The 9538-nt window shown below is 31.8% G+C and overlaps 1 non-coding gene across 1 annotated transcript; it reads left to right on the plus strand.

Moving 5' to 3' along the window:
- Nucleotides 1-906: 906 nt before the first annotated feature.
- Nucleotides 907-1014, plus strand: LOC112713924 (small nucleolar RNA R71). Its single transcript, XR_003158883.1, has one exon. It is a non-coding gene; the product is annotated as a small nucleolar RNA R71 (small nucleolar RNA).
- The last annotated feature ends 8524 nt before the right edge of the window (nt 1015-9538 follow it).

The following is a 9538-nucleotide window of genomic DNA, read 5'->3' on the forward strand; positions in this document are numbered from 1 at the left end:
CCAACAGCATCATCAGTCCTTTGTCAGCCTCTGAATAAGATTTTTGCTCAGGTCCCTCAATTTCAGCTAGAAAATACATGAAATCATAGAAAAACACACAAACTCATAGTAAAGTCCAGAAATATGAATTTTGCATAAAAACTAATAAAAACATCTCAAAAAGTAGCTAGATCCTACTAAAAACTACCTAAAAACAATGCCAAAAAGTGTATAAATTATCCGAATAGAGGATAATTTACTCAGCTGGTCCACTTGTGCCTCTAAATTTCTAATAGAGGATCTTGTTTCAGTCATGAAACTAAGAGTGGTCTTAGATAGATCAGAGACTATGTTTGCTAAGTTAGAAGGATTCTACTCAGAATGCTCTGTCTGTTGTTGAGATGATGATGGGAAAGGTTTGCTATTGCTAAACCTGTTTCTTCCACCATTGTTATTTTTGAAGCCTTACTTCTGTTGATCCTTCCATAAAAAATTTGGCTGATTTTTCTATGAAGGATTATAGGTGTTGCCAAAGGCTTCACCCATATAATTCACCTCTTCCATTGCATGGTTCTCAAGATCATAAGCTTCTTCTTCAGAAGATGCTTCTTTAGTACTGTTGGATGCATTTTGCAATCCATTCAGACTCTGAGAAATCATATTGACTTTTTGGGTCAATATTTTATTCTAAGCTAGTATGGCATTCAGAGCATCAATTTTAAGAACTCCTCTCTTTTGAGGCATCCCATTACTCACAGGATTTCTCTCAGAGGTATACATGAACTGGTTATTCGCAACCATTTCAATAAGTTCCTGAGCTTCTGCAGGGGTTTTCAGATGAAGAGATCCTCCTGCAGAATGGTCCAATGACATTTTTGACAACTCAAACAGACCATCATAGAATATACATATGATGCTCCATTCTGGAAGCATGTCAGTAGGACACCTTTTGATCAGATGCTTATATCTTTCCCAAGCTTCATAGAGGGATTCACCTTCCTTCTGTCTGAAGGTTTGGATTTCCACTCTAAGCTTGCTCATCTTTTGAGGTGGAAAGAATTTGGCCAAGAAAGCACTGACCAGCTTATCCCAAGAGTTCAGGCTTTCCTTAGGTTGTAAATCCAACCATGTTCTAGCTCTGTCTCTTACAGCAAAAGGGAAAAGCATAAGCTTGTAGACTTCAGGATCAACTCCATTGGTCTTAACAGTATCACAGATCTGCAAGAACTCAGTTAAGAACTGATAAGGGTCTTTTGATGAAAGTCCATGAAACTTGCACTTCTGTTGTAATAGGGCAACTAATTGAGGCTTTATCTCAAAATTGTTTGCTCCTATGACAGGGATTGAGATGCTTCTTCGATAGAAGTTGAAAGTTGGTGTAGTAAAATCAGCAAGCATCTTCCTTGCATGGTTGTTTGGTTCGACCATAATTGTTTCTTTTGCTGCTTCCTTTTTGAAAACTTCAGTGAGGTCCTCTTCAGAGTTCTTTCAGGTTTTGGATCAGCTTCAACAAGTATGCCTTTATCTTTGTTCTTGCTCATATGAAAGAGAAGAAAACAAAGAAAATATGAAATCCTCTATGTTATAGTATAGAGATTCCTTGAGGTATCAGAGAAAAATAAGAATAGAAGAAGGAGGTAAGAATTCGAACACACAAAGAGAGATGGAGTTTGAATTGACAATGGAGGATGAATGTTAGTGTTTGAATAGAAAAAGATAAGAGAAGGGGGGAAGAATTATCGAAAATTTTCATTAAAATTAAAAACAATTAGTAAAAAATGAATTTTGAAAAAATAATGTTTTTTTTTCGAAAATTAAAAGTGAAAAAGGTAGTTAAGTGGTTTTGAAAAAGATAAGAAATAAATTTGAAAAAGATAAGAAGTTAGAAAAAGATTTTTGAAATTAGAATTTTAAAAAGATATGATTTGAAAAAGATATGATTTTGAAGATATGATTGGAAAGATAAAAATTAAAAAGATTTGATTTTTGAAAAAGATATAATTGAAAGATATGATTTTGAAAAAGATATGATTGAAAGAATTTGATTTGAAAAAGATTTGATTTTGAAAAAAAATTATGAAGATTTGAAAACAAAATTCTTCTCCTTGTGTCATCCTGGCATTAAACGCCCAGGAGCTGCATGTTTTGGGCGTTTAACGCCCAATTGCTGCATGGTTTGGGCATTTAAACGCCCAGCCAGGTACCCTGGCTAGCGTTTAAACGCCAATTTTCCTTCCTTACTGGGTGTTTAAACGCCCAACCAGGTACCCTGGCTAGCGTTTAAATGCCAGTTTTCCTTCTTTACTGGGCGTTTTGAATGCCCAGCTTTTTCTCTGTAATTCATCTGCTTTATGTTCTTGGATCTTCATTTTGCTAAATCCTTTATTTAAGAAGATATGTTTTCAATTTTGAAAAACAACAAAATGAATCAAAACATATAATTCTTGGATCAAAACACAAGATATATGCAAGAACATTATGAACGTCAAGATGAACACCAAGAACAATCTTGAAGATTAAGATGAACAACAAGAACTCAGTTTTCTTAATGAAAGAAAACATGGAGGACACCAAACTTAGAACTTTTCTCATGTTTGGGCCATATGAATGCAAGAATGCATATGTAGAACATCTTGCAGTGCAATTCAATAAATCATGAAGATCAAACAAGGCAATTCATCAAGAACAACTTGAAGATCATCAAGAACATTATACATGTTTTTCAAAAATTGCAAGACAATTAAAATCATGCAATTAGCACCAAACTTAAAATTTGGCACTGGATTCAAACAAGAATCATAAAATATTTTTGGGTTTTTATGATTTTATGATTTTTTTGTATATTTTTTTCGAAAATTAAGTTTGGAAAAACGAAAAAAGAAGAAAATTTTTTGAAAGATTTTTGAAAACTTTTTGAAAACAAAATAAAGGTTGAAATAAGAAGAAAATTACCTAATCTAAGCAACAAGATGAACCGTCAGTTGTCCAAACTCGAATAATCCCCGGCAACGGTGCCAAAAACTTGGTGCACAAAATTGTGATCATCAACAATGGCGCCAAAGACATGGAGCTCTCAAACGTGAATCACACTTTGTCACAACTTTGCACAACTAACCAGCAAGTGTACTGGGTCATCCAAGTAATACCTTACGTGAGTAAGGGTCGATCCCACAGAGATTGTCGGCTTGAAGCAACCTATGGTCACCTTATAAATCTCAGTCAGGCAGATTCAAATGGGTTGTGGAGTTTTCATAATTAAAAGATAAATAAAACATAAAGTAAAGATAGAGATACTTATGTAATTCATTGGTGAGAATTTCAGATAAGCGTATGAAGATGCTTCATTCCTCTTAAATATCTGCTTTCCTATTGCCTTCATCCAATCCTTCATACTCCTTTCCATGGCAAGCTGTATGTTTGGGTTTCACCGGCGTCAATGGCTACCTCCCGTCCTCAGTGAAAATGGTCCAAATGCGCTGTCACCGCACGGCTAATCATCTGTAGGTTCTCGATCATGTTGGAATAGAATCCGGTGATTCTTTTGCGTCTGTCACTACGCCCAACACTCGCGATTTTGAAGCTTGTCATAGTCATCCCATCTCAGATCCTACTCGGAATACCACAGACAAGGTTTAGACTTTCCGAATCTTAGGAATGGCCGTCAATAATTCTAGCTTATACCACGAAGACTCTGATATTTCGGAATGGAGGCTAAGAGATACGCGCTCGATCTAAGGTAGAACGGAAGTGGTTGTCAGGCACGCATTCATAGGTAAGAATGATGATGAGTGTCACGGATCATCACATTCATCATGTTGAAGTGCAGCGAATATCTTAGAATATGAATAAGCTGAATTGAATAGAAGAACAATAGTAATTGCATTAATACTCGAGGAACAATAGAGCTCCACACCTTAATCTATGGTGTGTAGAAACTCCACCATTGAAAATACATAAGTGAAAGGTTCAGGCATGGCCGAGAGGCCATCCTCCCCAAAACGTGAGCAAAAGATCAAAAGATGATCAAAAGATGAAAATACAATAGTAAAAGGTCCTATTTATAAGAAAACTAGCTACTAGGGTTTACAGAAATAGGTAAATGATGCAGAAATCCACTTCCGGGCCCACTTGGTGTGTGCTTGGGCTGAGCATTGAGCTTTACACGTGTAGAGACTTCTCTTGGAGTTGAATGCCAGCTTTTATGCCAGTTTGGGCGTTTAACTCCAACTTTTATGCCAGTCTTGGCGTTTTGACTTCAGAATAGGGCAGAGAAGGGGTGTTTGAACGCCAGTTTATGTTATCAAAACTAGCGCAAAGTATGGACTATTATACATTGCTGGAAAGCCCTGGATGTCTACTTTCCAACGCAGTTGAGAGCGCACCATTCAATTCTGTAGCTCCATAAAATCCACTTCGAGTGCAGGGAGGTCAGAATCCAATAGCATCATCAGTCCTTTGTCAGTCTCTGAATCAAATTTTTACTCAGGTCCCTCAATTTCAGCCAGAAAATACCTGAAATCACAGAAAAATACACAAACTCATAGTAAAGTCCAGAAATATGAATTTTGTATAAAAACTAATAAAAACATCCCAAAAAATAGCTAGATCCTACTAAAAACTACCTAAAAATAATGCCAAAAAGCGTATAAATTATCCGCTCATCAGTCTTCAAGTGAAAAATCATGGGGGCATTGTGTTAGGCAAAAAAAATATCAAAGAAGAAACTTTGAATGATGCAAATGAAGTTGTAACTGACACAATGTTATTGGGCATATTTGGTAAAAGACATAACTTTACATAGGTACCAATGCAAAGCATCAAGGAAACAAGTGTGGGACTGTTACTAATTCAAATTTGAAAACTGACAAAGATATTATGGAAGTAACTGTTAATAGACATTAGGTTAGTTTATAAACAAAATTTAGGGTAAACATTGTAATCAGTTTAGTTTTTCTTGAAAAATTTACGAAAATCCAAAAATACTTTTAGCTTCCCTGGCATCACAGAGTAAAACTGAAAATCTTAAGTAATTCCTCTGAAATTTGAACTCAAACTTGTACTCTATTTTCTATTTTTAATCAAAAATATTTATTTTTATTTATTCTTCTACATCTTTTTCTTCTTTTCTCTTTTAATTTTTGCATTTTACTTTGCCTCTCGCACCTTGCATATTTTTGTTTTATCTTTAATTTTATTTTTAAAAAACTACCATTAAGACCTTGAAACACCCACAAAAGGATTCGTTTTGCTTTTTGAATTAAGATTGTGAAACAAAAATAAAAAATTATTAATTTATTTGTTGTTAACAATGGAACAAAAAATTGAGTAAAATAAATTGGCCACTTGGTGGGACATTGTCAATAGGTTATAGTTTTGTTAAAAAAATTCCAAACTTGCAAGAGGTTACGAAATGGCAAAATATTTTTTGATACTAGAAAATTAGTATCAATTGACATGTTAGGTTTGTCTACTATATCTTCTACTTCCAGTGATGAAAGAAGAAAGGAAATTGAAAATATTTTCATACCTCAAACCACAGAGGCTATCTTATTGTCTGTGAGACATGATGACATTGGTCGTACCTATCTTGGCTTGTATGAGGTGGCCATCTAATGCCTTGCCATTGGAGTTTATCCCCTCCATAGCAACACAAGGTTTGATTAATTCTGTTTACTCACCAATTCAAAACCATGTCTACTAGAACCCATATGTCAATGCTACCATGGCAAAATTTTCAACTTTTAGCTCACAAACTTCACTTGGTATATTATCTACTTCAAATGTGAGCACAATATGCGATAATTGTTCTACTACCCAAAATATAAGTCCAGTTTTTCTAGTATGTCAAAAACATTATCGCCAGAAAACTTTATGGTTACTACAGATATATTGAAAAAGTTTCATTAGCAGATAAATGAAAATCATTATAATTTGGCTAATATATTGACTCATCATATGACAAAAATGTTTGATTCTTTTATTGAGTTGACCAACACTAAGTATGAGCAATTAATCTATAAAGTAAATCAAATTGCTAAGATAGTTAGTATGAAGAAAAATTAAAATGGTTTCATTGAAGTACAAGAGATAAATACAAAACAAAATTCTCTTGAACATAATATGCATTTGGGTAACCAAGATCAAAATGATAGTGATGTAATAAAAGATGATACTAGACTACAACAAAATAGTAATCAAGTTATTAAACAAAATGACATTGGGGGCAAGTGGTCAACCAAGTGGTTGAAGAAATTCTAAAAAGATTGATTTGGATTTGTAGATCAACCTTAGTTTATGTCTTCTTTTTCCTGAATTTATCCAACAAACTAAATTGCCTAAGGGATAGAAGTTTCCTAAGTCATTAACTATATTCTCTAGGGAAGATGAAGAATTGTCAATAGAGCACATTGCTCGCATACCGTTGACATCATCGAGGTGGTGTCAAATGATGAGTATTTAAAGATAAAATTCTTTTCTCCTTGTAGGGTTGGAAGTGAGCCAACCCAACTTACTCGACTCATTAATAGATCGATAAGCTGAACTTGTGAGCTCGTGAGCTGAGCTTAAGCCTGGAATTGAGCTCATAAATTAAATGAGCCGAGTTTGAGCTTGAATAAGCTCAGCTCATTAGCTCGTGAGTTGGCTCGAATATATATATATATATATATATATATATATATATATATATATATATATATATATATTAATACACATATCTTATATGCATTTAATCTATACTTTTAATATTATATATATACATTTGAAATAGTAATATAAAATTATATATATTAATGATCTTAATTATTTAAAATTTTATATTTATTTTTTATATATAATTTTAATGTAGGACATAAATAAAAAATTTATAATTTATTGATAGATAGATAATATATAAAATTAATTTTTTATTGATATAGAATTATAGATTATATTCTTATTATTTGAGTAATTTGTTCTCCACTAAACTCAATGTAGGAGAATCAATTGATAAGTATTTGGCTAGAATCACAAAAAATAGAAGCTTTAATCTAGTTTCAGAATCTGAAGTGGTCAAAATGGCCATAAATGGATTAGAATTTGGATTTAGGAAGAAGCTTGTAAATCAACAATATCATGGCATGACTCAACTTGTTGAAATGTTAGACAAATTGAATAGTTGAAAGTTGAGAAAAAAGCAAAGTATAAGGAGATGATAAAAGAAAAATTGATGAATAATCATCAAATGTCTACATATCATTGAATAAGCAATGTAGAGAATGATCTGAAAGAAATTTCTGAAGTATAAGATAAATGACTTTTCTGCAAATAATGAGTAATTTTTATAATATAAAATATAACAAAAAATGATATCATCTTTATTTTTTTTATCGTCCTTCATCTTTTCCTCAATCTTATTTTATTTTTTCTTTTCTCTCTTCTTTCTCTAATTCTCTATCTCTTTTCTCTCTCTTATTCACCGTAGTCTTCTTTCTTCATTTTTTCTCTTTTTTCTTTGTTTCTCTATCCTTTTTCTCTTTCTTATTCATCCCATTTTTTTTTGCTTTTTCTTTCTCATTTTTCTGATTTTTTAAATTCTTTTTCTTTCTTGTCTTTTGGTTCTAACTATTTTATTTACATTTTTATAGTTTTATTTTTAAAAAAATGCATCAAGTTTAAAATCATGGGCAAAAACAATCACTCATTGATATTTGAATATGTAATTCATAAGTACAAAAGCCTAATTTTCTTAGAAATTATGTTAAGTAAATTGAAACTTGGAGTCAAAACTATTAGAATGTTAGTATCGAAATTTCATAGGATTAAGAATTTTATCAAATCTAATTGATACTTAGAGCTTTACATATGAAATAAATGACTTCACAAAGTTAAGATTCTGTTACTTCTGAAGTTAGAAAAATTGTGTCAAGTAATAGTGTTAATTGGAACAACAAAAGAGTATGTGTCAAAAAATCTCAAGTAAAATGTCAAAAGGTTAAGATGAAAGTCAATTGACATATATTTGGTGTGCCAAAACTAGAACAGATACCATTTGACATGCTTACAGCTCAGACAAAAGAATAAATTTCATTAACAGACATGTATTCAACTATCAATGTAGAAGCTTTTATAGACTTAGGAATTTTGTTAAGTCTATTAATGGTTAGCATTCAATTTTTCAAGTAAATATGTTCTCAAAGTATCAACTTAAAGGCACTTGATACTCCCATTGTTAGTGTCAAAAGATAAGATAAATATTAACTGATAACCTTAACATGTTGATGGGAAGATAAATGTTAATAAGGGTTGTCAATAAACAACTAAGTTTTCATAATTTTATTCATTACATGTCTTCAAATGAGAATATTATCTAAGAAAAAACTTTGAATGATGTAAAGGAGGTTGTAACTGATACGATATTATTGGGCATACTTGGTCAAAGACATAACTAATAGAGGTAGCATTGCAAAGCGTCAAGAAAACAACCGTAGGAAAGTTACTAATTCTAATTCAAAAACAAACAAATATAATATAAACGTAACTATCAATTGACATTAAATTAGTATATAAATAGAGTTTTGGTAAACATTGTAATCGGTTTAGTTTTTTTTGGGAAACACTTAGAAACCCAAAAATACTTTCAATCTTCTTGGCATCACAGAGTTAAACTAGAAAATTTAAGTAATTCCTCTTAAATATGAACTCAAATTTGTACTCTATTTTCTATTTTTAATCAAAGTTCTTATTTTTATTTGTTCTTCTTTATCTTCTTCTTCTTCATTTCTCTTTTAATTTTTGCATTTTACTTTGCCTCCAGTACCTTGCATGTTTTTTTTTTTATCTTTAATTTTACTTTCGAAACTACAATTGAAACCTTGAAACACCCACAAGAGGAGTCATTTTCGCTCCTTGAATTAAGATTGTGAAGCAAAACTAAAAAATTATTAAACGATTTGTTGTTAAAATGAAACAAAAAATCGAGAAAAATAGTCAGTAATATAAATTTTTAAATATTATTTTAATTTTTTATTTTTATCAAAAGACATGTCATTCTGACTTTATACATGTCATTCAAAAACTAAATATAGAAGGGGAGAGAAATTTTACCAAAATAGTAGGTGTTATAGAGGGAAATATGAAACAGGGTTGATTCATCCAATCAAAATATCAAAAATATGCTCTGATGATAAAAAAAACTTTTAGGGGTGTTAATGAATCATAAAAGTGATAAACAACCATAACAAGAAGAAGGCATGATAGAAAAGTAGTAACAGATGGAGAAGTATATGGTAAGGTCGATCAGACAATGTTAGAGAAGCTTAGAATAAGTATCATTGGAGAGTCAATAAGGCCTATGAGAGCAGAAGACTGATGAATCCATATTTGATGATGATTTTTTGTTAGAATTGAACGGATTTCATCACATAAACTTGTACTTATTTCCTTGAATAGCATGCTTTTGAACTTTCCTCCCAAATTGTGCTTGATTATGAAAACATGCTCTTTTGTGCCCAATTTGATATATTTTATTCCATTTGCCTTCCATTCGATACTTTGATCTTGTTTGTGAGTGATTTCAGGT

Source organism: Arachis hypogaea, chromosome 9 (genome assembly GCF_003086295.3).
Source record: "Arachis hypogaea cultivar Tifrunner chromosome 9, arahy.Tifrunner.gnm2.J5K5, whole genome shotgun sequence".
Classification (NCBI taxonomy): Eukaryota; Viridiplantae; Streptophyta; class Magnoliopsida; order Fabales; family Fabaceae; genus Arachis; species Arachis hypogaea.